Consider the following 19,618-nt stretch of genomic DNA (forward strand, 5'->3'; position numbering starts at 1 on the left):
ACCCAAATACACATTCTTTAGATACTGTTTCCAGTGTGCCTGAAGAGATACGCCACTAGTTGTGTATCTTAAGGGACATATAGATACTTTTGCAAGGGGTTTCTTGAAGTTGCTGATGTGATTCTGCTGGTGACGATTTATTGGCTACCTTAGGAGAGTCATAGTGGTTCCTGCCAGTTGCTCACCCAAATACACATTTTTAGATACTGTGGCCAGTCTGCCTGAAGCGATACGCCACTAGTTGTGTATCTTAAGAGAAACATCGTTACTCTTGCCAGCGTTTTCTTGACTTTGAAGATGTGATTATACTGGTGACGAGATATTGGCTACCCTAAAAGAGTCACAGTGTTTCCTGCCAGTTGCTCACCCAAATACACATTCTTTAGATACTGTTTCCAGTGTGCCTGAAGAGATACGCCACTAGTTGTGTATCTTAAGGGACATATAGGTACTTTTGCCAGGGATTTCTGGAAGTTGCTGATGTGATTCTGCTGGTGACGATTTATTGGCTACCTTAAGAGAGTCATAGTGGTTCCTGCCAGTTGCTCACCCAAATACACATTTTTAGATACTGTGGCCAGTCTGCCTGAAGCGATACGCCACTAGTTGTGTATCTTAAGAAAAACATCGTTACTCTTGCCAGCGTTTTCTTGACTTTGAAGATGTGATTATACTGGTGACGAGATATTGGCTACCCTAAGAGAGTCACAGTGTTTCCTGCCAGTTGCTCACCCAAATACACATTCTTTAGATACTGTTTCCAGTGTGCCTGAAGAGATACGCCACTAGTTGTGTACCTTAAGGGACATATAGATACTTTTGCAAGGGGTTTCTTGAAGTTGGTGATGTGATTATGTTGGTGACGAGGCATTGGCTACCTTAAGAGAGTCATAGTGCTTCCTGCCAGTTGCTCACCCAAATACACATTCTTTAGATACTGTTTCCACTGTGGCTGAAGAGATACGCCACTAGTTGTGTATCTTAAGGGACATATAGGTACTTTTGCCAGGGATTTCTTGAAGTTGCTGATGTGATTCTGCTGGTGACGATTTATTGGCTACCTTAAGAGAGTCATAGTGGTTCCTGCCAGTTGCTCACCCAAATACACATTTTTAGATACTGTGGCCAGTCTGCCTGAAGCGATACGCCACTAGTTGTGTATCTTAAGAGAAACATCGTTACTCTTGCCAGCGTTTTCTTGACTTCGAAGATGTGATTATACTGGTGACGAGATATTGGCTACCCTAAGAGAGTCACAGTGTTTCCTGCCAGTTGCTCACCCAAATACACATTTTTAAATACTGTTTCCAGTGTGCCTGAAGAGATACGCCACTAGTTGTGTATCTTAAGGGACATATAGATACATTTGCAAGGGGTTTCTTGAAGTTGGTGATGTGAATATGTTGGTGACGAGGCATTGGCTACCTTAAGAGAGTCATAGTGCTTCCAGCCAGTTGCTCACCCAAATACACATTTTTAGATACTGTGGCCCGTCTGCCTGAAGCGATACGCCACTAGTTGTGTATCTTAAGAGAAACATCGTTACTCTTGCCAGCGTTTTCTTGACTTTGAAGATGTGATTATACTGGTGACGAGATATTGGCTACCCTAAGAGAGTCACAGTGTTTCCTGCCAGTTGCTCACCCAAATACACATTTTTAAATACTGTTTCCAGTGTGCATGAAGAGATACGCCACTAGTTGTGTATCTTAAGGGACATATAGATACATTTGCAAGGGGTTTCTTGAAGTTGGTGATGTGATTATGTTGGTGACGAGGCATTGGCTACCTTAAGAGAGTCATAGTGCTTCCTGCCAGTTGCTCACCCAAATACACATTCTTTAGATACTGTTTCCAGTGTGCCTGAAGAGATACGCCACTAGTTGTGTATCTTAAGGGACATATAGATACTTTTGCAAGGGGTTTCTTGAAGTTGCTGATGTGATTCTGCTGGTGACGATTTATTGGCTACCTTAAGAGAGTCATAGTGGTTCCTGCCAGTTGCTCACCCAAATACACATTTTTAGATACTGTGGCCAGTCTGCCTGAAGCGATACGCCACTAGTTGTGTATCTTAAGAGAAACATCGTTACTCTTGCCAGCGTTTTCTTGACTTTGAAGATGTGATTATACTGGTGACGAGATATTGGCTACCCTAAGAGAGTCACAGTGTTTCCTGCCAGTTGCTCACCCAAATACACATTCTTTAGATACTGTTTCCAGTGTGCCTGAAGAGATACGCCACTAGTTGTGTATCTTAAGGGACATATAGATACTTTTGCAAGGGGTTTCTTGAAGTTGGTGATGTGATTATGTTGGTGACGAGGCATTGGCTACCTTAAGAGAGTCATAGTGCTTCCTGCCAGTTGCTCACACAAATACACATTTTTAGATACTGTGGCCAGTCTGCCTGAAGCGATACGCCACTAGTTGTGTATCTTAAGAGAAACATCGTTACTCTTGCCAGCGTTTTCTTGACTTTGAAGATGTGATTATACTGGTGACGAGATATTGGCTACCCTAAGAGAGTCACAGTGTTTCCTGCCAGTTGCTCACCCAAATACACATTCTTTAGATACTGTTTCCAGTGTGCCAGAAGAGATACGCCACTAGTTGTGTACCTTAAGGGACATATAGATACTTTTGCAAGGGGTTTCTTGAAGTTGGTGATGTGATTTTGTTGGTGACGAGGCATTGGCTACCTTAAGAGAGTCATAGTGCTTCCTGCCAGTTGCTCACCCAAATACACATTCTTTAGATACTGTTTCCAGTGTGCCTGAAGAGATACGCCACTAGTTGTGTATCTTAAGGGACATATAGGTACTTTTGCCAGGGATTTCTGGAAGTTGCTGATGTGATTCTGCTGGTGACGATTTATTGGCTACCTTAAGAGAGTCACCGTGGTTCCTGCCAGTTGCTCACCCAAATACACATTTTTAGATACTGTGGTCAGTCTGCCTGAAGCGATACGCCACTAGTTGTGTATCTTAAGAGAAACATCGTTACTCTTGCCAGCGTTTTCTTGACTTTGAAGATGTGATTATACTGGTGACGAGATATTGGCTACCCTAAGAGAGTCACAGTGTTTCCTGCCAGTTGCTCACCCAAATACACATTCTTTAGATACTGTTTCCAGTGTGCCTGAAGAGATACGCCACTAGTTGTGTACCTTAAGGGACATATAGATACTTTTGCAAGGGGTTTCTTGAAGTTGGTGATGTGATTATGTTGGTGACGAGGCATTGGCTACCTTAAGAGAGTCATAGTGCTTCCTGCCAGTTGCTCACCCAAATACACATTCTTTAGATACTGTTTCCAGTGTGCCTGAAGAGATACGCCACTAGTTGTGTATCTTAAGGGACATATAGGTACTTTTGCCAGGGATTTCTTGAAGTTGCTGATGTGATTCTGCTGGTGACGATTTATTGGCTACCTTAAGAGAGTCATAGTGGTTCCTGCCAGTTGCTCACCCAAATACACATTTTTAGATACTGTGGCCAGTCTGCCTGAAGCGATACGCCACTAGTTGTGTATCTTAAGAGAAACATCGTTACTCTTGCCAGCGTTTTCTTGACTTTGAAGATGTGATTATACTGGTGACGAGATATTGGCTACCCTAAGAGAGTCACAGTGTTTCCTGCCAGTTGCTCACCCAAATACACATTTTTAAATACTGTTTCCAGTGTGCCTGAAGAGATACGCCACTAGTTGTGTATCTTAAGGGACATATAGATACATTTGCAAGGGGTTTCTTGAAGTTGGTGATGTGAGTATGTTGGTGACGAGGCATTGGCTACCTTAAGAGAGTCATAGTGCTTCCAGCCAGTTGCTCACCCAAATACACATTTTTAGATACTGTGGCCCGTCTGCCTGAAGCGATACGCCACTAGTTGTGTATCTTAAGAGAAACATCGTTACTCTTGCCAGCGTTTTCTTGACTTTGAAGATGTGATTATACTGGTGACGAGATATTGGCTACCCTAAGAGAGTCACAGTGTTTCCTGCCAGTTGCTCACCCAAATACACATTTTTAAATACTGTTTCCAGTGTGCATGAAGAGATACGCCACTAGTTGTGTATCTTAAGGGACATATAGATACATTTGCAAGGGGTTTCTTGAAGTTGGTGATGTGATTATGTTGGTGACGAGGCATTGGCTACCTTAAGAGAGTCATAGTGCTTCCTGCCAGTTGCTCACCCAAATACACATTTTTAGATACTGTGGCCCATCTGCCTGAAGCGATACGCCACTAGTTGTGTATCGTAAGAGAAACATCGTTACTCTTGCCAGCGTTTTCTTGACTTTGAAGATGTGATTATACTGGTGACGAGATATTGGCTACCCTAAGAGAGTCACAGTATTTCCTGCCAGTTGCTCACCCAAATACACATTTTTAAATACTGTTTCCAGTGTGCCTGAAGAGATACGCCACTAGTTGTGTATCTTAAGGGACATATAGATACATTTGCAAGGGGTTTCTTGAAGTTGGTGATGTGATTATGTTGGTGACGAGGCATTGGCTACCTTAAGAGAGTCATAGTGCTTCCTGCCAGTTGCTCACCCAAATACACATTTTTAGATACTGTGGCCAGTCTGCCTGAAGCGATATGCCACTAGTTGTGTATCTTAAGAGAAACATCGTTTCTCTTGCCAGCGTTTTATTGACTTTGAAGATGTGATTATACTGGTGACGAGAAATTAGCTACCCTAAGAGAGTCACAGTGTTTCCTGCCAGTTGCTCACCCAAATACACATTCTTTAGATACTGTTTCCAGTGTGCCTGAAGAGATACGCCACTTGTTGTGTATCTTAAGGGACATATAGATACTTTTGCAAGGGGGTTTCTTGAAGTTGGTGATGTGATTATGTTGGTGACGAGGCATTGGCTACCTTAAGAGAGTCATAGTGCTTCCTGCCAGTTGCTCACCCAAATACACATTTTTAGATACTGTGGCCAGTCTGCCTGAAACGATACGCCACTAGTTGTGTATCTTAAGAGAAACATCGTTACACTTGCCAGCGTTTTCTTGACTTTGAAGATGTGATTATACTGGTGACGAGATATTGGCTACCCTAAGAGAGTCACAGTGTTTCCTGCCAGTTGCTCACCCAAATACACATTCTTTAGATACTGTTTCCAGTGTGCCTGAAGAGATACGCCACTAGTTGTGTATCTTAAGGGACATATAGATACTTTTGCAAGGGGTTTCTTGAAGTTGGTGATGTGATTATATGGTGACGAGGCATTGGCTACCTTAAGAGAGTCATAGTGCTTCCTGCCAGTTGCTCACCAAAATACACATTTTTAGATACTGTGGCCAGTCTGCCTGAAGCGATACGCCACTAGTTGTGTATCTTAAGAGAAACATCGTTACTCTTGCCAGCGTTTTCTTGACTTTGAAGATGTGATTATACTGGTGTCGAAATATTGGCTACCCTAAGAGAGTCACAGTGTTTCCTGCCAGTTGCTCACCCAAATACACATTCTTTAGATACTGTTTCCAGTGTGCCTGAAGAGATACGCCACTAGTTGTGTACCTTAAGGGACATATAGATACATTTGCAAGGGGTTTCTTGAAGTTGGTGATGTGATTATGTTGGTGACGAGGCATTGACTACCTTAAGAGGGTCATAGTGCTTCCTGCCAGTTGCTCACCCAAATACACATTCTTTAGATACTATTTCCAGTGTGCCTGAAGAGATACGCAACTAGTTGTGTATCTTAAGGGACATATAGATACTTTTGCAAGGGGTTTCTTGAAGTTGCTGATGTGATTCTGCTGGTGACGATTTATTGGCTACCTTAAGAGAGTCATAGTGGTTCCTGCCAGTTGCTCACCCAAATACACATTTTTAGATACTGTGGCCAGTCTGCCTGAAGCGATACGCCACTAGTTGTGTATCTTAAGAGAAACATCGTTACTCTTGCCAGCGTTTTCTTGACTTTGAAGATGTGATTATACTGGTGACGAGATATTGGCTACCCTAAGAGAGTCACAGTGTTTCCTGCCAGTTGCTCACCCAAATACACATTCTTTAGATACTGTTTCCAGTGTGCCTGAAGAGATACGCCACTAGTTGTGTATCTTAAGGGACATATAGATACTTTTGCAAGGGGTTTCTTGAAGTTGGTGATGTGATTATGTTGGTGACAAGGCATTGGCGACCTTAAGAGAGTCATAGTGCTTCCTGCCAGTTGCTCACCCAAATACACATTCTTTAGATACTGTTTCCAGTGTGCCTGAAGAGATACGCCACTAGTTGTGTATCTTAAGGGACATATAGATACTTTTGCCAGGGATTTCTTGAAGTTGCTGATGTGATTCTGCTGGTGACGATTTATTGGCTACTTTAAGAGAGTCATAGTGGTTCCTGCCAGTTGCTCACCCAAATACACATTTTTAGATACTGTGGCCAGTCTGCCTGAAGCGATACGCCACTAGTTGTGTATCTTAAGAGAAACATAGTTACTCTTGCCAGCGTTTTCTTGACTTTGAAGATGTGATTATACTGGTGACGAGATATTGGCTACCCTAAGAGAGTCACAGTGTTTCCTGCCAGTTGCTCACCCAAATACACATTTTTAAATACTGTTTACAGTGTGCCTGAAGAGATACGCCACTAGTTGTGTATCTTAAGGGACATATAGACACATTTGCAAGGGGTTTCTTGATGTTGGTGATGTGATTCTGTTGGTGACGAGGCATTGGCTACCTTAAGAGAGTCATAGTACTTCCTGCCAGTTGCTCACCTAAATACACATTTTTAGATACTGTGGCCAGTCTGCCTGAAGCGATACGCCACTAGTTGTGTATCTTAAGAGAAACATCGTTACTCTTGCCAGCGTTTTCTTGACTTTGAAGATGTGATTATACTGGTGACGAGATATTGGCTACCCTAAGAGAGTCACAGTGTTTCCTGCCAGTTGCTCACCCAAATACACATTCTTTAGATACTGTTTCCAGTGTGCCTGAAGAGATACGCCACTAGTTGTGTATCTTAAGGGACATATAGATACTTTTGCAAGGGGTTTCTTGAAGTTGGTGATGTGATTATGTTGGTGACGAGGTATTGGCTACCTTAAGAGAGTCATAGTGCTTCCTGCCAGTTGCTCACCCAAATACACATTCTTTAGATACTGTTTCCAGTGTGCCTGAAGAGATACGCCACTAGTTGTGTATCTTAAGGGACATATAGATACTTTTGCAAGGGGTTTCTTGAAGTTGCTGATGTGATTCTGCTGGTGACGATTTATTGGCTACCTTAAGAGAGTCATAGTGGTTCCTGCCAGTTGCTCACCCAAATACACATTTTTAGATACTGTGGCCAGTCTGCCTGAAGCGATACGCCACTAGTTGTGTATCTTAAGAGAGACATCGTTACTCTTGCCAGCGTTTTCTTGACTTTGAAGATGTGATTATACTGGTGACGAGATATTGGCTACCCTAAGAGAGTCACAGTGTTTCCTGCCAGTTGCTCACCCAAATACACATTCTTTAGATACTGTTTCCAGTGTGCCTGAAGAGATACGCCACTAGTTGTGTATCTTAAGGGACATATAGATACTTTTGCAAGGGGTTTCTTGAAGTTGGTGATGTGATTATGTTGGTGACGAGGCATTGGCTACCTTAAGAGAGTCATAGTGCTTCCTGCCAGTTGCTCACACAAATACACATTTTTAGATACTGTGGCCAGTCTGCCTGAAGCGATACGCCACTAGTTGTGTATCTTAAGAGAAACATCGTTACTCTTGCCAGCGTTTTCTTGACTTTGAAGATGTGATTATACTGGTGACGAGATATTGGCTACCCTAAGAGAGTCACAGTGTTTCCTGCCAGTTGCTCACCCAAATACACATTCTTTAGATACTGTTTCCAGTGTGCCTGAAGAGATACGCCACTAGTTGTGTACCTTAAGGGACATATAGATACTTTTGCAAGGGGTTTCTTGAAGTTGGTGATGTGATTTTGTTGGTGACGAGGCATTGGCTACCTTAAGAGAGTCATAGTGCTTCCTGCCAGTTGCTCACCCAAATACACATTCTTTAGATACTGTTTCCAGTGTGCCTGAAGAGATACGCCACTAGTTGTGTATCTTAAGGGACATATAGGTACTTTTGCCAGGGATTTCTGGAAGTTGCTGATGTGATTCTGCTGGTGACGATTTATTGGCTACCTTAAGAGAGTCATAGTGGTTCCTGCCAGTTGCTCACCCAAATACACATTTTTAGATACTGTGGCCAGTCTGCCTGAAGCGATACGCCACTAGTTGTGTATCTTAAGAGAAACATCGTTACTCTTGCCAGCGTTTTCTTGACTTTGAAGATGTGATTATACTGGTGACGAGATATTGGCTACCCTAAGAGAGTCACAGTGTTTCCTGCCAGTTGCTCACCCAAATACACGTTCTTTAGATACTGTTTCCAGTGTGCCTGAAGAGATACGCCACTAGTTGTGTACCTTAAGGGACATATAGATACTTTTGCAAGGGGTTTCTTGAAGTTGGTGATGTGATTATGTTGGTGACGAGGCATTGGCTACCTTAAGAGAGTCATAGTGCTTCCTGCCAGTTGCTCACCCAAATACTCATTCTTTAGATACTGTTTCCAGTGTGCCTGAAGAGATACGCCACTAGTTGTGTATCTTAAGGGACATATAGATACTTTTGCCAGGGATTTCTTGAAGTTGCTGATGTGATTCTGCTGGTGACGATTTATTGGCTACCTTAAGAGAGTCATAGTGGTTCCTGCCAGTTGCTCACCCAAATACACATTTTTAGATACTGTGGCCAGTCTGCCTGAAGCGATACGCCACTAGTTGTGTATCTTAAGAGAAACATCGTTACTCTTGCCAGCGTTTTCTTGACTTTGAAGATGTGATTATACTGGTGACGAGATATTGGCTACCCTAAGAGAGTCACAGTGTTTCCTGCCAGTTGCTCACCCAAATACACATTCTTTAGATACTGTTTCCAGTGTGCCTGAAGAGATACGCCACTAGTTGTGTATCTTAAGGGACATATAGATACTTTTGCAAGGGGTTTCTTGAAGTTGGTGATGTGATTATGTTGGTGACGAGGCATTGGCTACCTTAAGAGAGTCATAGTGCTTCCTGCCAGTTGCTCACCCAAATACACATTCTTTAGATACTGTTTCCAGCGTGCCTGAAGAGATACGCCACTAGTTGTGTATCTTAAGGGACATATAGATACTTTTGCAAGGGGTTTCTTGAAGTTGCTGATGTGATTCTGCTGGTGACGATTTATTGGCTACCTTAAGAGAGTCATAGTGGTTCCTGCCAGTTGCTCACCCAAATACACATTTTTAGATACTGTGGCCAGTCTGCCTGAAGCGATACGCCACTAGTTGTGTATCTTAAGAGAGACATCGTTACTCTTGCCAGCGTTTTCTTGACTTTGAAGATGTGATTATACTGGTGACGAGATATTGGCTACCCTAAGAGAGTCACAGTGTTTCCTGCCAGTTGCTCACCCAAATACACATTCTTTAGATACTGTTTCCAGTGTGCCTGAAGAGATACGCCACTAGTTGTGTATCTTAAGGGACATATAGATACTTTTGCAAGGGGTTTCTTGAAGTTGGTGATGTGATTATGTTGGTGACGAGGCATTGGCTACCTTAAGAGAGTCATAGTGCTTCCTGCCAGTTGCTCACACAAATACACATTTTTAGATACTGTGGCCAGTCTGCCTGAAGCGATACGCCACTAGTTGTGTATCTTAAGAGAAACATCGTTACTCTTGCCAGCGTTTTCTTGACTTTGAAGATGTGATTATACTGGTGACGAGATATTGGCTACCCTAAGAGAGTCACAGTGTTTCCTGCCAGTTGCTCACCCAAATACACATTCTTTAGATACTGTTTCCAGTGTGCCTGAAGAGATACGCCACTAGTTGTGTACCTTAAGGGACATATAGATACTTTTGCAAGGGGTTTCTTGAAGTTGGTGATGTGATTTTGTTGGTGACGAGGCATTGGCTACCTTAAGAGAGTCATAGTGCTTCCTGCCAGTTGCTCACCCAAATACACATTCTTTAGATACTGTTTCCAGTGTGCCTGAAGAGATACGCCACTAGTTGTGTATCTTAAGGGACATATAGGTACTTTTGCCAGGGATTTCTGGAAGTTGCTGATGTGATTCTGCTGGTGACGATTTATTGGCTACCTTAAGAGAGTCATAGTGGTTCCTGCCAGTTGCTCACCCAAATACACATTTTTAGATACTGTGGCCAGTCTGCCTGAAGCGATACGCCACTAGTTGTGTATCTTAAGAGAAACATCGTTACTCTTGCCAGCGTTTTCTTGACTTTGAAGATGTGATTATACTGGTGACGAGATATTGGCTACCCTAAGAGAGTCACAGTGTTTCCTGCCAGTTGCTCACCCAAATACACATTCTTTAGATACTGTTTCCAGTGTGCCTGAAGAGATACGCCACTAGTTGTGTATCTTAAGGGACATATAGATACTTTTGCAAGGGGTTTCTTGAAGTTGGTGATGTGATTATGTTGGTGACGAGGCATTGGCTACCTTAAGAGAGTCATAGTGCTTCCTGCCAGTTGCTCACCCAAATACACATTCTTTAGATACTGTTTCCAGCGTGCCTGAAGAGATACGCCACTAGTTGTGTATCTTAAGGGACATATAGATACTTTTGCAAGGGGTTTCTTGAAGTTGCTGATGTGATTCTGCTGGTGACGATTTATTGGCTACCTTAAGAGAGTCATAGTGGTTCCTGCCAGTTGCTCACCCAAATACACATTTTTAGATACTGTGGCCAGTCTGCCTGAAGCGATACGCCACTAGTTGTGTATCTTAAGAGAGACATCGTTACTCTTGCCAGCGTTTTCTTGACTTTGAAGATGTGATTATACTGGTGACGAGATATTGGCTACCCTAAGAGAGTCACAGTGTTTCCTGCCAGTTGCTCACCCAAATACACATTCTTTAGATACTGTTTCCAGTGTGCCTGAAGAGATACGCCACTAGTTGTGTATCTTAAGGGACATATAGATACTTTTGCAAGGGGTTTCTTGAAGTTGGTGATGTGATTATGTTGGTGACGAGGCATTGGCTACCTTAAGAGAGTCATAGTGCTTCCTGCCAGTTGCTCACACAAATACACATTTTTAGATACTGTGGCCAGTCTGCCTGAAGCGATACGCCACTAGTTGTGTATCTTAAGAGAAACATCGTTACTCTTGCCAGCGTTTTCTTGACTTTGAAGATGTGATTATACTGGTGACGAGATATTGGCTACCCTAAGAGAGTCACAGTGTTTCCTGCCAGTTGCTCACCCAAATACACATTCTTTAGATACTGTTTCCAGTGTGCCTGAAGAGATACGCCACTAGTTGTGTACCTTAAGGGACATATAGATACTTTTGCAAGGGGTTTCTTGAAGTTGGTGATGTGATTTTGTTGGTGACGAGGCATTGGCTACCTTAAGAGAGTCATAGTGCTTCCTGCCAGTTGCTCACCCAAATACACATTCTTTAGATACTGTTTCCAGTGTGCCTGAAGAGATACGCCACTAGTTGTGTATCTTAAGGGACATATAGGTACTTTTGCCAGGGATTTCTGGAAGTTGCTGATGTGATTCTGCTGGTGACGATTTATTGGCTACCTTAAGAGAGTCATAGTGGTTCCTGCCAGTTGCTCACCCAAATACACATTTTTAGATACTGTGGCCAGTCTGCCTGAAGCGATACGCCACTAGTTGTGTATCTTAAGAGAAACATCGTTACTCTTGCCAGCGTTTTCTTGACTTTGAAGATGTGATTATACTGGTGACGAGATATTGGCTACCCTAAGAGAGTCACAGTGTTTCCTGCCAGTTGCTCACCCAAATACACATTCTTTAGATACTGTTTCCAGTGTGCCTGAAGAGATACGCCACTAGTTGTGTACCTTAAGGGACATATAGATACTTTTGCAAGGGGTTTCTTGAAGTTGGTGATGTGATTATGTTGGTGACGAGGCATTGGCTACCTTAAGAGAGTCATAGTGCTTCCTGCCAGTTGCTCACCCACATACACATTCTTTAGATACTGTTTCCAGTGTGCCTGAAGAGATACGCCACTAGTTGTGTATCTTAAGGGACATATAGGTACTTTTGCCAGGGATTTCTTGAAGTTGCTGATGTGATTCTGCTGGTGACGATTTATTGGCTACCTTAAGAGAGTCATAGTGGTTCCTGCCAGTTGCTCACCCAAATACACATTTTTAGATACTGTGGCCAGTCTGCCTGAAGCGATACGCCACTAGTTGTGTATCTTAAGAGAAACATCGTTACTCTTGCCAGCGTTTTCTTGACTTTGAAGATGTGATTATACTGGTGACGAGATATTGGCTACCCTAAGAGAGTCACAGTGTTTCCTGCCAGTTGCTCACCCAAATACACATTCTTTAGATACTGTTTCCAGTGTGCCTGAAGAGATACGCCACTAGTTGTGTACCTTAAGGGACATATAGATACTTTTGCAAGGGGTTTCTTGAAGTTGGTGATGTGATTATGTTGGTGACGAGGCATTGGCTACCTTAAGAGAGTCATAGTGCTTCCTGCCAGTTGCTCACCCAAATACACATTCTTTAGATACTGTTTCCAGTGTGCCTGAAGAGATACGCCACTAGTTGTGTACCTTAAGGGACATATAGATACTTTTGCAAGGGGTTTCTTGAAGTTGGTGATGTGATTTTGTTGGTGACGAGGCATTGGCTACCTTAAGAGAGTCATAGTGCTTCCTGCCAGTTGCTCACCCAAATACACACTCTTTAGATACTGTTTCCAGTGTGCCTGAAGAGATACGCCACTAGTTGTGTATCTTAAGGGACATATAGGTACTTTTGCCAGGGATTTCTGGAAGTTGCTGATGTGATTCTGCTGGTGACGATTTATTGGCTACCTTAAGAGAGTCATAGTGGTTCCTGCCAGTTGCTCACCCAAATACACATTTTTAGATACTGTGGCCAGTCTGCCTGAAGCGATACGCCACTAGTTGTGTATCTTAAGAGAAACATCGTTACTCTTGCCAGCGTTTTCTTGACTTTGAAGATGTGATTATACTGGTGACGAGATATTGGCTACCCTAAGAGAGTCACAGTGTTTCCTGCCAGTTGCTCACCCAAATACACATTCTTTAGATACTGTTTCCAGTGTGCCTGAAGAGATACGCCACTAGTTGTGTACCTTAAGGGACATATAGATACTTTTGCAAGGGGTTTCTTGAAGTTGGTGATGTGATTATGTTGGTGACGAGGCATTGGCTACCTTAAGAGAGTCATAGTGCTTCCTGCCAGTTGCTCACCCAAATACACATTCTTTAGATACTGTTTCCAGTGTGCCTGAAGAGATACGCCACTAGTTGTGTATCTTAAGGGACATATAGGTACTTTTGCCAGGGATTTCTTGAAGTTGCTGATGTGATTCTGCTGGTGACGATTTATTGGCTACCTCAAGAGAGTCATAGTGGTTCCTGCCAGTTGCTCACCCAAATACACATTTTTAGATACTGTGGCCAGTCTGCCTGAAGCGATACGCCACTAGTTGTGTATCTTAAGAGAAACATCGTTACTCTTGCCAGCGTTTTCTTGACTTTGAAGATGTGATTATACTGGTGACGAGATATTGGCTACCCTAAGAGAGTCACAGTGTTTCCTGCCAGTTGCTCACCCAAATACACATTCTTTAGATACTGTTTCCAGTGTGCCTGAAGAGATACGCCACTAGTTGTGTACCTTAAGGGACATATAGATACTTTTGCAAGGGGTTTCTTGAAGTTGGTGATGTGATTTTGTTGGTGACGAGGCATTGGCTACCTTAAGAGAGTCATAGTGCTTCCTGCCAGTTGCTCACCCAAATACACATTCTTTAGATACTGTTTCCAGTGTGCCTGAAGAGATACGCCACTAGTTGTGTATCTTAAGGGACATATAGGTACTTTTGCCAGGGATTTCTGGAAGTTGCTGATGTGATTCTGCTGGTGACGATTTATTGGCTACCTTAAGAGAGTCATAGTGGTTCCTGCCAGTTGCTCACCCAAATACACATTCTTTAGATACTGTTTCCAGTGTGCCTGAAGAGATACGCCACTAGTTGTGTATCTTAAGGGACATATAGGTACTTTTGCCAGGGATTTCTTGAAGTTGCTGATGTGATTCTGCTGGTGACGATTTATTGGCTACCTTAAGAGAGTCATAGTGGTTCCTGCCAGTTGCTCACCCAAATACACATTTTTAGATACTGTGGCCAGTCTGCCTGAAGCGATACGCCACTAGTTGTGTATCTTAAGAGAAACATCGTTACTCTTGCCAGCGTTTTCTTGACTTTGAAGATGTGATTATACTGGTGACGAGATATTGGCTACCCTAAGAGAGTCACAGTGTTTCCTGCCAGTTGCTCACCCAAATACACATTCTTTAGATACTGTTTCCAGTGTGCCTGAAGAGATACGCCACTAGTTGTGTACCTTAAGGGACATATAGATACTTTTGCAAGGGGTTTCTTGAAGTTGGTGATGTGATTATGTTGGTGACGAGGCATTGGCTACCTTAAGAGAGTCATAGTGCTTCCTGCCAGTTGCTCACCCAAATACACATTCTTTAGATACTGTTTCCAGTGTGCCTGAAGAGATACGCCACTAGTTGTGTATCTTAAGGGACATATAGGTACTTTTGCCAGGGATTTCTGGAAGTTGCTGATGTGATTCTGCTGGTGACGATTTATTGGCTACCTTAAGAGAGTCATAGTGGTTCCTGCCAGTTGCTCACCCAAATACACATTTTTAGATACTGTGGCCAGTCTGCCTGAAGCGATACGCCACTAGTTGTGTATCTTAAGAGAAACATCGTTACTCTTGCCAGCGTTTTCTTGACTTTGAAGATGTGATTATACTGGTGACGAGATATTGGCTACCCTAAGAGAGTCACAGTGTTTCCTGCCAGTTGCTCACCCAAATACACATTCTTTAGATACTGTTTCCAGTGTGCCTGAAGAGATACGCCACTAGTTGTGTACCTTAAGGGACATATAGATACTTTTGCAAGGGGTTTCTTGAAGTTGGTGATGTGATTATGTTGGTGACGAGGCATTGGCTACCTTAAGAGAGTCATAGTGCTTCCTGCCAGTTGCTCACCCAAATACACATTCTTTAGATACTGTTTCCAGTGTGCCTGAAGAGATACGCCACTAGTTGTGTATCTTAAGGGACATATAGGTACTTTTGCCAGGGATTTCTTGAAGTTGCTGATGTGATTCTGCTGGTGACGATTTATTGGCTACCTTAAGAGAGTCATAGTGGTTCCTGCCAGTTGCTCACCCAAATACACATTTTTAGATACTGTGGCCAGTCTGCCTGAAGCGATACGCCACTAGTTGTGTATCTTAAGAGAAACATCGTTACTCTTGCCAGCGTTTTCTTGACTTTGAAGATGTGATTATACTGGTGACGAGATATTGGCTACCCTAAGAGAGTCACAGTGTTTCCTGCCAGTTGCTCACCCAAATACACATTCTTTAGATACTGTTTCCAGTGTGCCTGAAGAGATACGCCACTAGTTGTGTACCTTAAGGGACATATAGATACTTTTGCAAGGGGTTTCTTGAAGTTGGTGATGTGATTTTGTTGGTGACGAGGCATTGGCTACCTTAAGAGAGTCATAGTGCTTCCTGCCAGTTGCTCACCCAAATACACATTCTTTAGATACTGTTTCCAGTGTGCCTGAAGAGATACGCCACTAGTTGTGTATCTTAAGGGACATATAGGTACTTTTGCCAGGGATTTCTGGAAGTTGCTGATGTGATTCTGCTGGTGACGATTTATTGGCTACCTTAAGAGAGTCATAGTGGTTCCTGCCAGTTGCTCACCCAAATACACATTTTTAGATACTGTGGCCAGTCTGCCTGAAGCGATAAGCCACTAGTTGTGTATCTTAAGAGAAACATCGTTACTCTTGCCAGCGTTTTCTTGACTTTGAAGATGTGATTATACTGGTGACGAGATATTGGCTACCCTAAGAGAGTCACAGTGTTTCCTGCCAGTTGCTCACCCAAATACACATTCTTTAGATACTGTTTCCAGTGTGCCTGAAGAGATACGCCACTAGTTGTGTACCTTAAGGGACATATAGATACTTTTGCAAGGGGTTTCTTGAAGTTGGTGATGTGATTATGTTGGTGACGAGGCATTGGCTACCTTAAGAGAGTCATAGTGCTTCCTGCCAGTTGCTCACCCAAATACACATTCTTTAGATACTGTTTCCAGTGTGCCTGAAGAGATACGCCACTAGTTGTGTATCTTAAGGGACATATAGGTACTTTTGCCAGGGATTTCTTGAAGTTGCTGATGTGATTCTGCTGGTGACGATTTATTGGCTACCTTAAGAGAGTCATAGTGGTTCCTGCCAGTTGCTCACCCAAATACACATTTTTAGATACTGTGGCCAGTCTGCCTGAAGCGATACGCCACTAGTTGTGTATCTTAAGAGAAACATCGTTACTCTTGCCAGCGTTTTCTTGACTTTGAAGATGTGATTATACTGGTGACGAGATATTGGCTACCCTAAGAGAGTCACAGTGTTTCCTGCCAGTTGCTCACCCAAATACACATTTTTAGATACTGTGGCCCGTCTGCCTGAAGCGATACGCCACTAGTTGTGTATCTTAAGAGAAACATCGTTACTCTTGCCAGCGTTTTCTTGACTTTGAAGATGTGATTATACTGGTGACGAGATATTGGCTACCCTAAGAGAGTCACAGTGTTTCCTGCCAGTTGCTCACCCAAATACACATTTTTAGATACTGTGGCCCGTCTGCCTGAAGCGATACGCCACTAGTTGTGTATCTTAAGAGAAACATCGTTACTCTTGCCAGCGTTTTCTTGACTTTGAAGATGTGATTATACTGGTGACGAGATATTGGCTACCCTAAGAGAGTCACAGTGTTTCCTGCCAGTTGCTCACCCAAATACACATTTTTAAATACTGTTTCCAGTGTGCATGAAGAGATACGCCACTAGTTGTGTATCTTAAGGGACATATAGGTACTTTTGCCAGGGATTTCTTGAAGTTGCTGATGTGATTCTGCTGGTGACGATTTATTGGCTACCTTAAGAGAGTCATAGTGGTTCCTGCCAGTTGCTCACCCAAATACACATTTTTAGATACTGTGGCCAGTCTGCCTGAAGCGATACGCCACTAGTTGTGTATCTTAAGAGAAACATCGTTACTCTTGCCAGCGTTTTCTTGACTTTGAAGATGTGATTATACTGGTGACGAGATATTTGCTACCCTAAGAGAGTCACAGTGTTTCCTGCCAGTTGCTCACCCAAATACACATTCTTTAGATACTGTTTCCAGTGTGCCTGAAGAGATACGCCACTAGTTGTGTATCTTAAGGGACATATAGATACTTTTGCAAGGGGTTTCTTGAAGTTGGTGATGTGATTATGTTGGTGACGAGGCATTGGCTACCTTAAGAGAGTCATAGTGCTTCCTGCCAGTTGCTCACCCAAATACACTTTTTTAGATACTGTGGCCAGTCTGCCTGAAGCGATACGCCACTAGTTGTGTATCTTAAGAGAAACATCGTTACTCTTGCCAGCGTTTTCTTGACTTTGAAGATGTGATTATACTGGTGACGAGATATTGGCTACCCTAAGAGAGTCACAGTGTTTCCTGCCAGTTGCTCACCCAAATACACATTCTTTAGATACTGTTTCCAGTGTGCCTGAAGAGATACGCCACTAGTTGTGTACCTTAAGGGACATATAGATACTTTTGCAAGGGGTTTCTTGAAGTTGGTGATGTGATTTTGTTGGTGACGAGGCATTGGCTACCTTAAGAGAGTCATAGTGCTTCCTGCCAGTTGCTCACCCAAATACACATTCTTTAGATACTGTTTCCAGTGTGCCTGAAGAGATACGCCACTAGTTGTGTATCTTAAGGGACATATAGGTACTTTTGCCAGGGATTTCTGGAAGTTGCTGATGTGATTCTGCTGGTGACGATTTATTGGCTACCTTAAGAGAGTCATAGTGGTTCCTGCCAGTTGCTCACCCAAATACACATTTTTAGATACTGTGGCCAGTCTGCCTGAAGCGATACGCCACTAGTTGTGTATCTTAAGAGAAACATCGTTACTCTTGCCAGCGTTTTCTTGACTTTGAAGATGTGATTATACTGGTGACGAGATATTGGCTACCCTAAGAGAGTCACAGTGTTTCCTGCCAGTTGCTCACCCAAATACACATTCTTTAGATACTGTTTCCAGTGTGCCTGAAGAGATACGCCACTAGTTGTGTACCTTATTGGACATATAGATACTTTTGCAAGGGGTTTCTTGAAGTTGGTGATGTGATTATGTTGGTGACGAGGCATTGGCTACCTTAAGAGAGTCATAGTGCTTCCTGCCAGTTCCTCACCCAAATACACATTCTTTAGATACTGTTTCCAGTGTGCCTGAAGAGATACGCCACTAGTTGTGTACCTTAAGGGACATATAGATACTTTTGCAAGGGGTTTCTTGAAGTTGGTGATGTGATTTTGTTGGTGACGAGGCATTGGCTACCTTAAGAGAGTCATAGTGCTTCCTGCCAGTTGCTCACCCAAATACACATTCTTTAGATACTGTTTCCAGTGTGCCTGAAGAGATACGCCACTAGTTGTGTATCTTAAGGGACATATAGGTACTTTTGCACAGGGATTTCTGGAAGTTGCTGATGTGATTCTGCTGGTGACGATTTATTGGCTACCTTAAGAGAGTCATAGTGGTTCCTGCCAGTTGCTCACCCAAATACACATTTTTAGATACTGTGGCCAGTCTGCCTGAAGCGATACGCCACTAGTTGTGTATCTTAAGAGAAACATCGTTACTCTTGCCAGCGTTTTCTTGACTTTGAAGATGTGATTATACTGGTGACGAGATATTGGCTACCCTAAGAGAGTCACAGTGTTTCCTGCCAATTGCTCACCCAAATACACATTCTTTAGATACTGTTTCCAGTGTGCCTGAAGAGATACGCCACTAGTTGTGTACCTTAAGGGACATATAGATACATTTGCAAGGGGTTTCTTGAAGTTGGTGATGTGATTATGTTGGTGACGAGGCATTGGCTACCTTAAGAGAGTCATAGTGCTTCCTGCCAGTTGCTCACCCAAATACACATTCTTTAGATACTGTTTCCAGTGTGCCTGAAGAGATACGCCACTAGTTGTGTATCTTAAGGGACATATAGGTACTTTTGCCAGGGATTTCTTGAAGTTGCTGATGTGATTCTGCTGGTGACGATTTATTGGCTACCTTAAGAGAGTCATAGTGGTTCCTGCCAGTTGCTCACCCAAATACACATTTTTAGATACTGTGGCCAGTCTGCCTGAAGCGATACGCCACTAGTTGTGTATCTTAAGAGAAACATCGTTACTCTTGCCAGCGTTTTCTTGACTTTGAAGATGTGATTATACTGGTGACGAGATATTGGCTACCCTAAGAGAGTCACAGTGTTTCCTGCCAGTTGCTCACCCAAATACACATTCTTTAGATACTGTTTCCAGTGTGCCTGAAGAGATACGCCACTAGTTGTGTACCTTAAGGGGCATATAGA

This window comes from Schistocerca nitens, chromosome 11, assembly GCF_023898315.1.
Source record: "Schistocerca nitens isolate TAMUIC-IGC-003100 chromosome 11, iqSchNite1.1, whole genome shotgun sequence".
Lineage (NCBI taxonomy): Eukaryota > Metazoa > Arthropoda > Insecta > Orthoptera > Acrididae > Schistocerca > Schistocerca nitens.